The sequence below is a fragment of the Crinia signifera genome, chromosome 3 (genome assembly GCF_055691185.1).
Source record: "Crinia signifera chromosome 3, ASM5569118v1, whole genome shotgun sequence".
NCBI lineage: Eukaryota > Metazoa > Chordata > Amphibia > Anura > Myobatrachidae > Crinia > Crinia signifera.
The window spans coordinates 14,609,385-14,627,535 of record NC_139219.1 but is presented as its reverse complement, the minus strand read 5'-3'; the positions used below and the strand labels follow the sequence as shown (position 1 = coordinate 14,627,535).

Here is an 18,151-nt window from a genome sequence, read left to right as displayed (position 1 = left end):
TTACTCTGATAAGTAGATGAGTTCTCAGAGAGCATGTAATGTATGAAGGCTCAGATCTTACTCTGATAGGTCGATGGGTTCTCAGAGAGCATGTAATGTATGAAGCCTCAGATCTTACTCTGATAGGTAGATGGGTTCTCAGAGAGCGTGTAACGGATGAAGGCTCAGATCTTACTCTGATAAGCAGATGGGTTCTCAGAGAGCGTGTAACGGATGAAGGCTCAGATCTTACTGTGATAAGTAGATGGGTTCTCAGAGAGCATGAAATGTATAACGGCCCAGATCTTACTCTGATAAGTAGATGGGTTCTCAGAGAGCATGTAATGTATGAAGGCTCAGATCTTACTCTGATCAGTAGATGGGTTCTCAGAGAGCATGAAATGTATGAAGGCTCAGATCTTACTCTGATAGGTATATGGGTTCTCAGAGAGCATGTAATGTATGAAGGCTCAGATCTTACTCTGATAAGTAGATGAGTTCTCAGAGAGCATGTAATGTATGAAGGCTCAGATCTTACTGTGATAAGTAGATGGGTTCTCAGAGAGCATGTAATGTATGAAGGCTCAGATCTTCCTCTGATTAGTAGATGGGTTCTCAGAGAGCATGTAACGTATGAAGGCTCAGAGCTTCCTCTGATTAGTAGGTGGGTTCTCAGAGAGCATGTAATGTATGACGGCTCAGATCTTACTCTGATAGGTCGATGGGTTCTCAGAGAGCATGTAACGTATGAAGGCTCAGATCTTCCTCTGATAGGTAGATGGGTTCTCAGAGAGCATGTAATGTATGAAGGCTCAGATCTTACTCTGATAAGTAGATGAGTTCTCAGAGAGTATGTAATGTATGAAGGCTCAGATCTTACTCTGATAAGTAGATGAGTTCTCAGAGAGCATGTAATGTATGAAGGCTCAGATCTTAAGGTGCCCACAGACGCTACAATTATCGAATGCGTTTTGTACTTTTTAAGCACAAATTGCATTTTATGTACAATTATTGGATGGTGTTTATGTTCCCTGGAGCCCGATATTGTATGTCTAAAAAAGTACGTGCTGCACGTACTTTTTAGACTACATCTGAAATTTAACATTACAAACATGGGTTCATTACATGCATCCAAGTGCACATCTCATAGCAAGCTGGAAGAAAAATTGTATAGAACCATTGTACAGTCAAAAACGCATAGCACAGTACAATTGTAGCGTCTGTGGGCACCTTTACTGTGATAAGTAGATGGGTTCTCAGAGAGCATGTAATGTATGAAGGCTCAGATCTTACTCTGATAGGTATATGGGTTCTCAGAGAGCATGTAACGTATGAAGGCTCAGATCTTCCTCTGATAGGTAGATGGGTTCTCAGAGAGCATGTAATGTATGAAGGCTCAGATCTTACTCTGATAAGTAGATGAGTTCTCAGAGAGCATGTAATGTATGAAGGCTCAGATCTTACTCTGATAGGTATATGGGTTCTCAGAGAGCATGTAATGTATGAAGGCTCAGATCTTACTCTGATAAGTAGATGAGTTCTCAGAGAGCATGTAATGTATGAAGGCTCAGATCTTACTGTGATAAGTAGATGGGTTCTCAGAGAGCATGTAATGTATGAAGGCTCAGATCTTCCTCTGATTAGTAGATGGGTTCTCAGAGAGCATGTAACGTATGAAGGCTCAGATCTTCCTCTGATTAGTAGGTGGGTTCTCAGAGAGCATGTAATGTATGACGGCTCAGATCTTACTCTGATAGGTCGATGGGTTCTCAGAGAGCATGTAATGTATGAAGGCTCAGATCTTACTCTGATAAGTAGATGGGTTCTCAGAGAGCATGTAATGTATGAAGGCTTAGATCTTACTCTGATAAGTAGATGGGTTCTCAGAGAGCGTGTAACGTATGAAGGCTCAGATCTTACTCTGATAAGTAGATGGGTTCTCAGAGAGCATGTTATGTATGAAGGCTCAGATCATACTCTGATAGGTAGATGGGTTCTCAGAGAGCATGTAATGTATGAAGGCTCAGATCTTCCTCTGATTAGTAGATGGGTTCTCAGAGAGCATGTAATGTATGAAGGCTCAGAACTTTCTCTGATAAGTAGATGAGTTCTCAGAGAGCGTGTAACGTATGAACGCTCAGAGCTTCCTCTGATAAGTAGATGGGTTCTCAGAGAGCATGTAACGTATGAAGGCTCAGATCTTACTCTGATAAGTAGATGGGTTCTCAGAGAGCATGTTATGTATGAAGGCTCAGATCATACTCTGATAGGTAGATGGGTTCTCAGAGAGCATGTAATGTATGAAGGCTCAGATCTTCCTCTGATTAGTAGGTGGGTTCTCAGAGAGCATGTAACTTATGAAGGCTCAGATCTTACTATCAGAGTAAGATCTGAGCCTGAGTAGATTGTTTCTCAGAGAGCATGTAATGTATGAAGGCTCAGATCTTACTCTGATAAGTAGATGGGTTCTCAGAGAGCGTGTAACGTATGAAGGCTCAGAGCTTCCTCTGATAAGTAGATGGGTTCTCAGAGAGCATGTACTGTATGAAGGTTCAGATCTTACTCTGATAAGTAGATGGGTTCTCAGAGAGCATGTAATGTATGAAGGCTCAGATCTTACTCTGATAAGTAGATGGGTTCTCAGAGAGCATGTAACGTATGAAGGCTCAGATCTTACTCTGATAAGTAGATGGGTTCTCAGAGAGCATGTTATGTATGAAGGCTCAGATCTTACTCTGATAGGTAGATGGGTTCTCAGAGAGCATGTAATGTATGAAGGCTCAGATCTTCCTCTGATTAGTAGGTGGGTTCTCAGAGAGCATGTAACTTATGAAGGCTCAGATCTTCCCACCTTACAGCCATACAAAGTCGTGACTTATAACCTCTCACTATTCTCTCCACGTTTGTGGCATCTCATTATGTGCCTCAGAGCATTGTGTAGTTCAGTAGTGGGGAACCTTCGGCCCTCCGGCTGTTGTGGAAATACACATCCCAGCATGCCTTGTTACAGTTTTAGTATGTGGCCATGCTACAACTTTTGCACTGCATGCTGGGATGTGTAGATCAACAACAGCTGGAGGGCCGAAGGTTTCCCATCCCTGGTGTATTTACTTCACAGACCAGATGGTAACTAATTAGTTTAACGGATTCAATTTATCTTTGTTAAAATTTATTTTCTATTGTTAGTTTGCCTTTCACTTTTATGGGTTTATTTACTAAAGTGTGAGTTTTTAGAAGTTAGAGATGATGCCCATAGTAACAAATCAGATCCTGGCTGTTATCTTTTAGAACAGGGCTGGGCAACAGTGGCCCTCCAGCTGTTGATGAACTACACATCCCAGGATGCTTTGCATTAGTTTTGCTATGTGGCCATAATGAAACTGATGCAAGGCATGCTGGGATGTGTAGTTCATCAACATCTGGAGGGCCACTGTTGCCCAGCCCTGCTCTAGAAGGTTCTGGATAAATGAGAAGTAGAATGTGATTAGTTGCTATGGTCAATATTTCTCATTTCTAAAACCTCACACCAGGGGATCTGGATGAAGGGTCAGAAGTGTCTAGGTTGACAGTCAATAAGTCCACACCAAAAGGTTGACATGTACAGGGTCGACATTGGCAAGAAGTTGACACAAGCAAAAGGTTGACATTCGTTTTTCACAATTTTTTTATTTAATTTTTGGGACTTTTTCTAACTTTACCATCCATGTGGCCTCCAATTGGTAACGGTAAAGTGTGCCGAGCGCAGCAGATGTGAGCATTCGTGCTTTACTAATTGGGTGTCCATGTCGACAGTGAAATCTCATGTCGACAACAGATCAGCGAGGGCTTTGTGCCAGAGTAGTATATGGCTGACTTTCTCTCGTCATTGCTTCTTACCCAACACCATGAAGACCATCGATCCAGAGCCTCATAGAAGGCATCCGTGAGGGTTTCTCAGAGGTTCGATGCTGTGACCGATGGTTGCGATGTTGATCTGATGCTGCGGCTTTACACGCAGGCAGTGGTGCGTTATCTTTTTACACAAGAGAGGTTATTATCATTCATTCGGACAGACCACGTTCCGATGTTTGGGCTCAGCACATGGGCCCTTATTCTGATTTCCTCGCTCAGATGCAAATTCGTTCGCATGCTACCATTTGCAACGCGCATGGTCAGGTCCACTTTGTGAATGGCTTGAATAGTTGCCAAACCATTTGCAAGGACCGGGCGGCCCGGGGGTGGATGGCGACGGGGACTGTGGTCACTCATGTGAACGCCCAGTGTTTTAGGGGCATCCAATGGGTACGTGGACGGGCCAATGCCTGCCAGGGACTGCCGGCTGATGTCACAGGACATCATCCACTTTTCTTCATCCCGATGGCCTCAAATCAGTCAGTTTCCACCGAATTGTATTTACGATGGCTGAATAAATAATGCGATGGTCGGTGATCATCGATTTATTACTCCTGCTGTGGAGACATTCAAAAGGACATTCGGCGGCACGGGGAGATGTATGAGGCGGTGTCTCTGGTGCTCATTAAGCTCCGATCCTCGCAGCTTATCGATCCAACCAGAATCACCCATAAGATACCTCCATGTGGCTGTAGCATATACTTGCGCTGCCGCTGCGAACAAAGGTGCAGTAGAGGCGACCTTGCGGCCAACCCTGAATCAGGACCAATATGCAAATGTTTAAATGGCACTGAACTGAACCACCTATTATCATACGCAATTTATATTCCACTGTAAGCCAGACCCACAATGCGTTTTTTTGGGGGACAGGGGGATAGGACGGTCAGTCGCACAGGTTTATATACAAATGTATTTCAGACAGGACCCTCATGGAAGTAGAATTATTCCTTTATATTTAGGAGGAGGGTGTGCTACCACTGGACATGGATCGAGGTTCAAGCAAAAAGGAGAAAAGTAAATGTCTTTCTGTGTGGTGCACCTCATGAGAAAAATAGCATAAAATTTAGCTTTTATTAACTTATATTAAAAGACAAAGAGGCGAAATATAGACAAAACAGTGAAACATAAAACACGGACAGTGTATTAAAAAGGATAAGCAAATTTATCCTCACTCAGTGTGGCCCAATTCCCCTGTGGTCCCCTTTAAGAGTTTGCAAACGGTGTTTCTTTTTTAATTAGAACCGTGCTGACAGGCAGTGAGTACTAGTATTGTGGGAGTACAACATGCTTTACTATATGTGCCCTGTCAGATTGGAGTTGTGTCCAGAAATCTGGAAATGCCTATCACCTTAAGCACTATGGCTTGGAAACTGTGTAACCAATATAACAATTAATCCCAGATAGTGTGGTATTAATTAGGGAGTTACAGAGGCCCCTCCAAAAAGCACACCAGTGTCTGAGCAATCACCATACAATAGGGACTGCAGATCTCCCCAGCCTGCGGTAGCCAATGAGGACTGCCACTCCTCTGGCACCCCGTGTTAGCCGGGGGTATAGAGATGATACACTGGTGGTTAACCCTTCAAGAGCTAAGGCATGCGGTGGCGTGTCAATTACAGCGCCGTCCGAGTTATTGCCCGCTCTAGAAGGTAAGGAGGGAGCTCATACACAGCGAACAAGGCAGGCGGCAGCGTGTCAAGTACAACGCTGTCCGTCTTATAGCCTGCTCCTAATAAATACAAGGTAGCGGCAAAAGTAAACAGAGACTATGGTGAGCGGCGGCGTGCCAAATACAACGCCGTCCGACTTAACACCAGCTCTGTAAAATAGCAAGCTGCAGCGCAGACGTCTCACGCTGCAGCCTGAGATAATTAGTGAGCCCAGTGGAGACTGGCGTTCACTCGGTCTAAAAATAAAACTGGACACAATCAAAATGCAGTATAAGTGGGGAGGGGAAGAGGGAATAACACACTGAGGGTTAGGTCAGTGTACACTTCGCAAACAGAGCTTCATCAGGACCTCAGGCTGGGGAGATCTGCAGTCCCAATTGTATGGTGATTGCTCTGACACTGGTGTGCTTTTTGGAGGGGCCTCTGTAACTCCCTAATTAATACCACACTATCTGGGATTAATTGTTATATTGGTTACACAGTTTCCAAGCCATAGTGCTTAAGGTGATAGGCATTTCCAGATTTCTGGACACAACTCCAATCTGACAGGGCACATATAGTAAAGCATGTTGTACTCCCACAATACTAGTACTCACTGCCTGTCAGCACGGTTCTAATTAAAAAAGAAACACTGTTTGCAAACTCTTAAAGGGGACCACAGGGGAATTGGGCCACACTGAGTGAGGATAAATTCGCTTATCCTTTTTAATACACTGTCCGTGTTTTATGTTTCACTGTTTTGTCTATATTTCGCCTCTTTGTCTTTTAATATAAGTTAATAAAAGCTAAATTTTATGCTATTTTTCTCATGAGGTGCACCACACAGAAAGACATTTCCTTTTCTCCTTTTTGCTCAGACCCACAATGCATTCAGCACGTCTGCGGTAATGAGGGCAGATAGCCGGCACTTAATGGTCTTGTGGCTCAGGATCTGTGACATCACTGTGATTGACGCAAGGTCAGACCTGTAACAGAGGTCACGCAAACAGCTAAACAGAGCACTTACCCAGTAATGACTGTAATCAGCCAGTGATTACAATGAGCTCCCGCATACAAGCTCCAGTTGGGATGCCTCATTGCTCCTGCTTGTCTGTGTGTGCAGACTGGACAGCAGGACTCAGATGAGATGATCTGCAGGCAGTGACACAAGTGAATGCTCCAAATATCCTTCTTTTACACAATTATTTGACATTTTTGGGGAAATGTAATAGGATGAGAGATTCAGAAAGTGAGAGATTTGGTAAGAAATCTCCATGGTTTTTTTTTTTTTTTTAAAGCGGCAATCATTTACACTGCAAAACCAGTTTGATTTTTCATTGAAAATGATTGCCGCTTTAAAAAAATAAAATAAAAACACCTGTAGATTTCTTACCAAATCTCTCATACTATTGAATTTCACCCAGGATGTTTGTGTCTGGAGCTGACGTCACACGTCTTCACCTCAAACGCCCAGGCACACCAGCGTTTTCCCTGACACTCCCTTAAAATGGCCAATTCACACCCCCAAACACCAGCTTCCTGTCATTCACCTTGGAAACAGCCAGTGCTCAAAAAATGAGCAGGCTTTAATCGCAGGATGGCCTGGCGCATGCGTACTACGGGCTGTACGTATGAACAGTCTATAGATAATCACCTGTGCAATCGGGTCCGAATTAGGCCCATTAAATCTTAAGGTGAAATTATTCTGCGTCATTATAAACCCCCTGTTCCAGTTGATGAGGTAAAACAAATCCTAAAAGCCATTACTTAAAATTTATGTTTCTTTAGAAGCAGTTTGTGTCTACAGACAATGATTTAAGTCAGTTTCCTCTTGCATTGGTTATGAAGGTGTAGGAATGTACTTACCATACTGAGGGACAGATGCACTAAGCTTCAAAAGTGATAAAATGGAGTGTGATGAACAGCCAGCCAATCACATCCCAACTTCCATGTCACAGGCTGGGTTTGAAAAATGTCAGGCAGGAGCTGATTGGTTGGTTGTTTGTCACTCTCCATTTTATCACTTTTGAAGCTTAGTGCATCTGGCACTGAAGCAGGCGCACAGCCACATCTTTGTGGGCCCTATAGCAGCCTTTTGAATGTTTTTTTTCCTCTGTTTGGCAGCCTAACCAACAGGTCTGAATCGCCTACTAACGTTCTATTCGATTTTAGTCAGAATCACACGTTGTGTACACACCATAAAGGGGCATACACACGTAGAGATCTGTGCTAAGCAATTTTGCTAAGCAATTTTGCTGGTGTAAAGATCTCCCATGCAGAGCACATACACATGCAGAGATTTGTGCTAAACAATTTTGCTAAGCAATTTTTCTTAGCAATTTTGCTTAAGCAAAAAAAGGCCGGGTAGTTGTTCAGAATGAGAGATTGCGATCAGTATCTCTCATTCTGTACACACAGAGAGATTTGCAGTCATTTGCTAAGCAATCTAACTAGATTGTGACTGCATGCACTGAGTTAGTTAGCAAGAGATATTTAATCTCTCGGAGCATACACACGGAGAGATCTGTGCTTACTTTCTAAGCAATCTAGTTAGATTGCTTAGAAAATAGCACAAATTTGCTCCGTGTGTACACCCCTTAACTGCGGAGATCTGGTCGTCAAGTTGCATAAAGTTAACTTTCATTACTGTCATTACTTCTGGGGATAATTGCTGGGTCTTAGCTCTGGCATACAGGATAGTAACCACTGCTGGCTTAATCCTAGTCTCTTTATTTGTGTCATTAGTTGAGACTACTGATGCGATAACAGTCTTGAGATGAAATGTTTCCCTTTGCCGGGATAAGCTGTCACCTTAGATCAGTCAGTGGTTGCAACGTGTATCCCTGCCGGCTGTATCCTGGACATGAGTGCTGGAATGTAACCCACATTTGTTCTATACATCCCCCCCCCCAGCTGCTGCCAGCATGACATAGAAATGACCAGTTACACAATTAGTGTCCTTGCCGTAAGGACCTGGTATGTACATGGTAAACCTTCTGGGTTTGCGCTGTTAATAAGGATTAGCCGCCTGTTTGACATTTAGAGGCTTTGTCAGATTAATGATTGAACTGAGATTAGGGATGGGGGTGGGGGTGTAAATCTACCCCCCCCCCCTCCACCCTCATGTATGGGACTTTGCAGTGATCTACCGTAAACTGATGTATTTTGTGTATGTAGAGATGCCTCATGGGAATAGTTTATGTAAATGTAGTGCTTTGCTTTGTACAATGTAGTGAATGAATGAATGAAGACGTAACCTTACCACGTACTGACCACGAGATTGGCTCACAGGCTGATTTACTATAACTGAGCAGATAAGAGAGAGATTTCTACTCCCCTGGTGGACAGTGACCAGTATTGGTGCCCCACTATTATTAATATTATTTATAATCCCTGTTCCAGCTGTATTGCATTGGTCTGTAAAATCATTATTAATACTGACCTTTTACATGTATTGATAACAATTGTTTATTGCTGGTGATGGGTCAGGATGTTTCTTCAATACATTGATTGTCCGCTATAACTGTTGTTGAACTACACCTCCCAGGATGCCCTGCTAAAGTTGTGCTATTTGGCCATGCTAAAACTGTTGCATAGCATGCTGGGATGTGTAGTTCAACAACAGCTGGAGGTCCGATGCTTCCCCATCCCTACTCTATATGCACTATATTACTATGTCCTAGTATTGTTTTGTTATTAGATAATCTCTATGTGCCATATTTAGTGTTCTATTACTCAGTCGTTATTATATTACATTTTAAGTTAAAGTTTTTCTACTTCTTCTGTAGCATAATCTCATCTCTATGCTGTCCTTGGTACTGTCTTTCCTATATAGTATAATGTCTCTGCAGCCTTCTGTAATGTCTTCTTACTCATCCTTTTCCCCACAGTATAGTGTCTCTGCTGTAATGTCTTCTTACTCATCCTTTTCCCCACAGTATAGTATCTCTGCTGTAATGTCTTCTTACTCATCCTTTCCCCACAGTATAGTGTCTCTGCTGTAATGTCTTCTTACTCATCCTTTCCCCACAGTATAGTGTCTCTGCTGCAATGTCTTCTTACTCATCCTTTTCCCCACAGTATAGTATCTCTGCTGTAAGGTCTTCTTATTCATCTTTTTCCCCACAGTATAGTGTCTCTGCTGTAATGTCTTTTTTTCTCATCCTTTCCCCACAGTATAGTGTCTCTGCTGCAATGTCTTCTTACTCATCCTTTCCCCACAGTATAATGTATCTGCTGTAATGTCTTCTTACTCATCCTTTCCCCACAGTATAGTATCTCTGCTGTAATGTCTTCTTACTCATCCTTTTCCCCACAGTATAGTATCTCTGCTGTAATGTCTTCTTACTCATCCTTTTCCCCACAGTATAGTGTCTCTGCTGTAATGTCTTCTTACTCATCCTTTCCCCACAGTATAGTATCTCTGCTGTAATGTCTTCTTACTCATCCTTCCCCCACAGTATAGTATCTCTGCTGTAATGTCTTCTTACTCATCCTTTCCCCACAGTATAGTGTCTCTGCTGCAATGTCTTCTTACTCATCCTTTCCCCACAGTATAATGTATCTGCTGTAATGTCTTCTTACTCATCCTTTCCCCACAGTATAGTATCTCCGCTGTAAGATCTTCTTACTTATCCTTTCCCCACAGTATAGTGTCTCTGCTGTAATGTCTTCTTGCTCATCCTTTCCCCACAGTATAATGTATGCTGTAATGTCTTCTTACTCATCCTTTTCCCACAGTATTGTGTATCTGCTGTAATGTTTTCTTACTCATCCTTTCCCCACAGTATAGTATCTGCTGTAATGTCTTCTTACTTATCCTTTCCCCACAGTATAGTATCTCTGCTGTAATGTCTTCTTACTCATCCTTCCCCCACAGTATAGTGTCTCTGCTGTAATGTCTTCTTACTTATCCTTTCCCCACAGTATAGTATCTCTGCTGTGATGTCTTCTTACTCATCCTTTCCCCACAGTATAGTATCTCTGCTGTAATGTCTTCTTACTCATCCTTTCCCCACAGTATAGTGTCTCTGCTGTAATGTCTTCTTACTCATCCTTTCCCCACAGTATAGTGTCTCTGCTGTAATGTCTTCTTACTTATCCTTTCCCCACAGTATAGTATCTCTGCTGTAATGTCTTCTTACTCATCCTTTCCCCACAGTATAGTATCTCTGCTGTAATGTCTTCTTACTCATCCTTTCCCCACAGTATAGAATCTGCTGTAATGTCTTCTTACTCATCCTTTCCCCACAGTATAGTATCTCTGCTGTAATGTCTTCTTACTCATCCTTTCCCCACAGTATAGTATCTCTGCTGTAATGTCTTCTTACTAAACCTTTCCCCACAGTATAGTATCTGCTGTAATGTCTTCTTACTTATCCTTTCCCCACAGTATAGTGTCTCTGCTGTAAGGTCTTCTTACTTATCCTTTCCCCACAGTATAGTATCTGCTGTAACGTCTTCTTACTCATTCTTTCCCCACAGTATAGTATCTCTGCTGTAATGTCTTCTTACTCATCCTTTCTAAACAGTATAGTATCTCTGCTGTAAGGTCTTCTTACTCATCCTTTCCCCACAGTATAGTATCTCTGCTGTAAGGTCTTCTTACTCATCCTTTCCCCACAGTATAGTATCTCTGCTGTAAGGTCTTCTTACTCATCCTTTCCCCACAGTATAGTATCTCTGCTATAATGTCTTCTTACTCATCCTTTCCCCACAGCATAATATATCTGCTGTAACATCTTCTTACTCATCCTTTCCCCACAGTATAGTATCTGCTGTAACGTCTTCTTACTCATCCTTTCCCCACAGTATAGTATCTCTGCTGTAATGTCTTCTTACTTATCCTTTCCCCACAGTATAGTATCTCTGCTGTAATGTCTTCTTACTCATCCTTTCTCCACAGTATAGTATCTCTGCTGTAAGGTCTTCTTACTCATCCTTTCCCCACAGTATAGTATCTCTGCTGTAAGGTCTTCTTACTCATCCTTTCCCCACAGTATTGTATCTCTGCTGTAAGGTCTTCTTACTCATCCTTTCCCCACAGTATAGTGTCTCAGCTGTAATGTCTTCTTACTCATCCTTTCTCCACAGTATAGTATCTGCTGTAATGTCTTCTTACTCATCCTTTCCCCACAGTATAGTGTCTCCGCTGTAATGTCTTCTTACTCATCCTTTCCCCACAGTATAGTATCTGCTGTAATGTCTTCTTACTCATCCTTTCCACACAGTATAGTGTCTCCGCTGTAATGTCTTCTTACTCATCCTTTCCCCACAGTATAGTGTCTCTGCTGTAATGTTTTCTTACTCATCCTTTCCCCACAGTATAGTATCTCTGCTGTAATGTCTTCTTACTCATCCTTTCCCCACAGTATAGTGTCTCTGCTGTAATGTCTTCTTACTCATCCTTTCCCCACAGTATAGTATCTCTGCTGTAAGGTCTTCTTACTCATCCTTTCCACACAGTATAGTGTCTCTGCTGCAATGTCTTCTTACTCATCCTTTTCCCCACAGTATAGTATCTCTGCTGTAAGGTCTTCTTACTCATCTTTTTCCCCACAGTATAGTGTCTCTGCTGTAAGGTCTTCTTAATCATCCTTTCCCCACAGTATAGTATCTCTGCTGTAAGGTCTTCTTACTCATCCTTTTCCCCACAGTATAGTATCTCTGCTGTAAGGTCTTCTTACTTATCCTTTCCCCACAGTATAGTGTCTCTGCTGCAATGTCTTCTTACTCATCCTTTCCCCACAGTATAGTGTCTCTGCTGTAATGTCTTCTTACTTATCCTTTCCCACAGTATAGTGTCTCTGCTGTAATGTCTTTTTTTCTCATCCTTTCCCCACAGTATAGTGTCTCCACTGTAATGTCTTCTTACTCATCCTTTCCCCACAGTATAGTGTCTCTGCTGTAATGTCTTCTTACTCATCCTTTCCCCACAGTATACTGTATCTGCTGTAAGGTCTTCTTACTCATCCTTTCCCCACAGTATAGTGTCTCTGCTACAATGTCTTCTTACTCATCCTTTCCCCACAGTATAGTATCTCTGCTGCAATGTCTTCTTACTCATCCTTTCCCCACAGTATAGTATCTCTGCTGTAATGTCTTCTTACTCATCCTTTCCCCACAGTATAGTATCTCTGCTGTAATGTCTTCTTATTCATCCTTTCCGCACAGTATAGTGTCTCTGCTGTAAGGTCTTCTTACTTATCCTTTCCCCACAGTATAGTGTCTCTGCTGTAAGGTCTTCTTACTTATCCTTTCCCCACAGTATAGTGTCTCCGCTGTAAGGTCTTCTTACTTATCCTTTCCCCACAGTATAGTATCTCTGCTGTAAGGTCTTCTTACTTATCCTTTCCCCACAGTATAGTGTCTCTGCTGTAAGGTCTTCTTACTCATCCTTTCCCCACAGTATAGTATCTGCTGTAATGTCTTCTTACTTATCCTTCCCCCACAGTATAGTATCTCTGCTGTAAGGTCTTCTTACTCATCCTTCCCCCACAGTATAGTATCTCTGCTGTAAGGTCTTCTTACTTATCCTTTCCCCACAGTATAGTATCTCTGCTGTAATGTCTTCTTACTCATCCTTTCCCCACAGTATAGTATCTCTGCTGTAAGGTCTTCTTACTCATCCTTTCTCCACAGTATAGTATCTCTGCTGTAATGTCTTCTTACTCATCCTTTCCCCACAGTATAGTATCTCTGCTGTAAGGTCTTCTTACTCATCCTTTCCCCACAGTATAGTATCTCTGCTGTAAGGTCTTCTTACTCATCCTTTCCCCACAGTATAGTATCTCTGCTGTAATGTCTTCTTACTCATCCTTTCCCCACAGTATACTGTATCTGCTGTAATGTCTTCTTACTTATCATTTCCCCACAGTATAGTGTCTCCGCTGTAATGTCTTCTTACTCATCCTTTCCCCACAGTATAGTGTCTCTGCTGTAATGTCTTCTTACTCATCCTTTCCCCACAGTATAGTATCTCTGCTGTAATGTCTTCTTACTTATCCTTTCCCCACAGTATAGTATATCTGCTGTAATGTCTTCTTACTCATCCTTTCCCCACAGTATAGTGTCTCTGCTGTAATGTCTTCTTACTCATCCTTTCCCCACAGTATAGTAACTCTGCTGTAATGTCTTCTTACTTATCCTTTCCCCACAGTATAGTGTCTCCGCTGTAATGTCTTCTTACTCATCCTTCCCCCACAGTATAGTATCTCTGCTGTAAGGTCTTCTTACTTATCCTTTCCCCACAGTATATTGTCTCCGCTGTAATGTCTTCTTACTCATCCTTTCCCCACAGTATAGTGTCTCCGCTGTAATGTCTTCTTAATCATCCTTCCCCCACAGTATAGTGTCTCTGCTGTAATGTCTTCTTACTTATCCTTCCCCCACAGTATAGTATCTCTGCTGTAAGGTCTTCTTACTTATCCTTTCCCCACAGTATAGTGTCTCCGCTGTAATGTCTTCTTACTCATCCTTCCCCCACAGTATAGTATCTCTGCTGTAAGGTCTTCTTACTTATCCTTTCCCCACAGTATAGTGTCTCCGCTGTAATGTCTTCTTACTCATCCTTTCCCCACAGTATAGTGTCTCTGCTGTAATGTCTTCTTACTTATCCTTCCCCCACAGTATAGTGTCTCTGCTGTAATGTCTTCTTACTTATCCTTTCCCCACAGTATAGTGTCTCCGCTGTAAGGTCTTCTTACTCATCCTTTCCCCACAGTATAGTGTCTCTGCTGTAATGTCTTCTTTCTCATCCTTTCCCCACAGTATAGTGTCTCTGCTGTAATGTCTTCTTACTTATCCTTCCCCCACAGTATAGTGTCTCTGCTGTAATGTCTTCTTACTTATCCTTTCCCCACAGTATAGTGTCTCCGCTGTAAGGTCTTCTTACTCATCCTTTCCCCACAGTATAGTGTCTCCGCTGTAAGGTCTTCTTACTCATCCTTTCCCCACAGTATACTGTATCTGCTGTAAGGTCTTCTTACTCATCCTTTCCCCACAGTATAGTGTCTCCGCTGTAAGGTCTTCTTACTTATCCTTTCCCCACAGTATAGTGTCTCTGCTGTAATGTCTTCTTACTCATCCTTTCCCCACAGTATACTGTATCTGCTGTAATGTCTTCTTACTCATCCTTTCCCCACAGTATAGTATCTCTGCTGTAATGTCTTCTTACTTATCCTTTCCCCACAGTATAGTGTCTCTGCTGTAATGTCTTCTTACTTATCCTTTCCCCACAGTATAGTGTCTCTGCTGCAATGTCTTCTTACTCATCCTTTCCCCACAGTATAGTGTCTCCGCTATAAGGTCTTCTTACTCATCCTTTCCCCACAGTATAGTGTCTCCGCTGTAAGGTCTTCTTACTTATCCTTTCCCCACAGTATAGTGTCTCCGCTGTAAGGTCTTCTTACTCATCCTTTCCCCACAGTATAGTGTCTCTGCTGTAATGTCTTCTTACTTATCCTTTCCCCACAGTATAGTATATCTGCTGTAATGTCTTCTTACTCATCCTTTCCCCACAGTATAGTGTCTCCGCTGTAATGTCTTCTTACTTATCCTTTCCCCACAGTATAGTATCTCTGCTGTAATGTCTTCTTACTTATCCTTTCCCCACAGTATAGTATCTGCTGTAAGGTCTTCTTACTCATCCTTTCCCCACAGTATAGTGTCTCTGCTGTAAGGTCTTCTTACTCATCCTTTCCCCACAGTATAGTGTCTCCGCTGTAATGTCTTCTTACTTATCCTTTCCCCACACTATAGTATCTCTGCTGTAATGTCTTCTTACTCATCCTTTCCCCACAGTATAGTGTATCCGCTGTAATGTCTTCTTACTCATCCTTTCCCCACAGTATAGAATCTCTGCTTTAAGGTCTTCTTACTTATCCTTTCCCCACAGTATAGTGTCTCCGCTGTAAGGTCTTCTTACTCATCCTTTCCCCACAGTATAGTGTCTCCGCTGTAAGGTCTTCTTACTCATCCTTTCCCCACAGTATAGTATCTCTGCTGTAAGGTCTTCTTACTCATCCTTTCCCCACAGTATAGTATCTCTGCTGTAATGTCTTCTTACTCATCCTTTCCCCACATTATAGTGTCTCCGCTGTAAGGTCTTCTTACTCATCCTTTCCCCACAGTATAGTATCTCTGCTGTAATGTCTTCTTACTCATCCTTTCCCCACAGTATAGTATCTCTGCTGTAATGTCTTCTTACTCATCCTTTTCCCCACAGTATAGTGTCTCTGCTGTAATGTCTTCTTATGCATCCTTTTCCCCACAGTATAGTGTCTCTGCTGCAATGTCTTCTTACTCATCCTTTCCCCACAGTATAGTGTCTCCGCTGTAATGTCTTCTTACGCATCCTTTTCCCCACAGTATAGTGTCTCTGCTGCAATGTCTTCTTACTCATCCTTTCCCCACAGTATAGTGTCTCCGCTGTAAGGTCTTCTTACTCATCCTTTCCCCACAGCATAGTATCTCTGCTGTAAGGTCTTCTTACTCATCCTTTCCCCACAGTATAGTATCTCTGCTGTAATGTCTTCTTACTTATCCTTTTCCCACAGTATAGTGTCTCTGCTGCAATGTCTTCTTACTCATCCTTTCCCCACAGTATAGTATATCTGCTGTAATGTCTTCTTACTCATCCTTTCCCCACAGTATAGTGTCTCCGCTGTAATGTCTTCTTACGCATCCTTTTCCCCACAGTATAGTGTCTCTGCTGCAATGTCTTCTTACTCATCCTTTCCCCACAGTATAGTGTCTCCGCTGTAAGGTCTTCTTACTCATCCTTTCCCCACAGCATAGTATCTCTGCTGTAAGGTCTTCTTACTCATCCTTTCCCCACAGTATAGTATCTCTGCTGTAATGTCTTCTTACTTATCCTTTCTCCACAGTATACTGTATCTGCTGTAATGTCTTCTTACTCATCCTTTCCCCACAGTATATTATCTCTGCTGTAATGTCTTCTTACTCGTCCTTTCCCCACAGTATAGTATCTGCTGTAATGTCTTCTTACTTATCCTTTCCCCACAGTATAGTGTCTCTGCTGTAATGTCTTCTTACTCATCCTTTCCCCAAAGTATATTATCTCTGCTGTAAGGTCTTCTTACTCATCCTTTCCCCACAGTATAATATATCTGCTGTAACGTCTTCTTACTCATCCTTTCCCCACAGTATAGTGTCTCCGCTGTAAGGTCTTCTTACTCATCCTTTCCCCACAGTATAGTATCTCTGCTGTAATGTCTTCTTACTCATCCTTTTCACACAGTATAGTGTCTCCGCTGTAAGGTCTTCTTACTTATCCTTTCCCCACAGTATAGTGTCTCTGCTGTAATGTCTTCTTACTCATCCTTTCCCCACAGTATAGTATCTCTGCTGTAATGTCTTCTTACTCATCCTTTCCCCACAGTATAGTATCTGCTGTAACGTCTTCTTACTCATCCTTTCCCCACAGTATAGTATCTCTGCTGTAATGTCTTCTTACTCATCCTTTCCCCACAGTATAGTGTCTCCGCTGTAAGGTCTTCTTACTCATCCTTTCCCCACAGTATAGTATCTCTGCTGTAATGTCTTCTTACTCATCCTTTCCCCACAGTAAAGTGTCTCCGCTGTAAGATCTTCTTACTCATCCTTTCCCCACAGTATAGTAACTCTGCTGTAATGTCTTCTTACTCATCCTTTCCCCACAGTAAAGTGTCTCTGCTGTAATGTCTTCTTACTCATCCTTTCCCCACAGTATAGTGTCTCCGCTGTAAGATCTTCTTACTCATCCTTTCTCCACAGTATAGTGTCTCTGCTGTAATGTCTTCTTACTCATCCTTCCCCCACAGTATAGTAACTCTGCTGTAATGTCTTCTTACTCATCCTTTCCCCACAGTATAGTAACTCTGCTGCAATGTCTTCTTACTCATCCTTTCCCCACAGTATATTGTCTCCGCTGTAAGATCTTCTTACTCATCCTTTCCCCACAGTATAGTAACTCTGCTGTAATGTCTTCTTACTCATCCTTTCCCCACAGTATAGTATCTCTGCTGTAATGTCTTCTTATTTATCCTTTCCCCACAGTATAGTATCTGCTGTAAGGTCTTCTTACTCATCCTTTCCCCACAGTATAGTGTCTCTGCTTTAAGGTCTTCTTCTTTATCCTTTCCCCACAGTATGATGTCGGTATAAAGAGCGTTATCTTTCACAATATTGTCTAGTGTTTACACTTAATATCGTTATCGATGCGCGCTCCCGCCTGTTGTTAATGACCGTTGATGTCTGCTGAACATGCAGGTCCATCATGTTTAACGAGTCTCGTGACATCACAGAATGATATTGTTTACCGATATCGCTCAATATCAACCACCTGTGGCCACGGCCAATATTGTTATCTATATTGGCCGCTGCCAGGGTCGTCTAGTGTGTACAGGACTTTACTCAACCTCTCCCCACAGTATAATGTCTCAGCTGTTATGTATCCTCTTACTTTCCTCCCTCTATAATATAATATCCTCTCTATAATGTCCAGTTACTCTCCTTCCTCAGTAATCTTATTTTCTACCTGTTGTCCTGTTATGTAGCCCATACACTTATGAGATATAGCATGCAATCATTCAATATCGACCACATCTGTTCGATGAATCGAATGATTGTAT

At 42.3% G+C, this 18,151-nt stretch overlaps 1 protein-coding gene across 2 annotated transcripts in view; it reads left to right on the top strand.

Moving 5' to 3' along the window:
• The window catches only part of LOC146063174 (phosphofurin acidic cluster sorting protein 2-like), a 130,229-nt gene that overhangs the window by 24,624 nt on the left and 87,454 nt on the right, over positions 1 to 18,151 (top strand). The gene's annotated exons all lie outside the window — the stretch shown is intronic.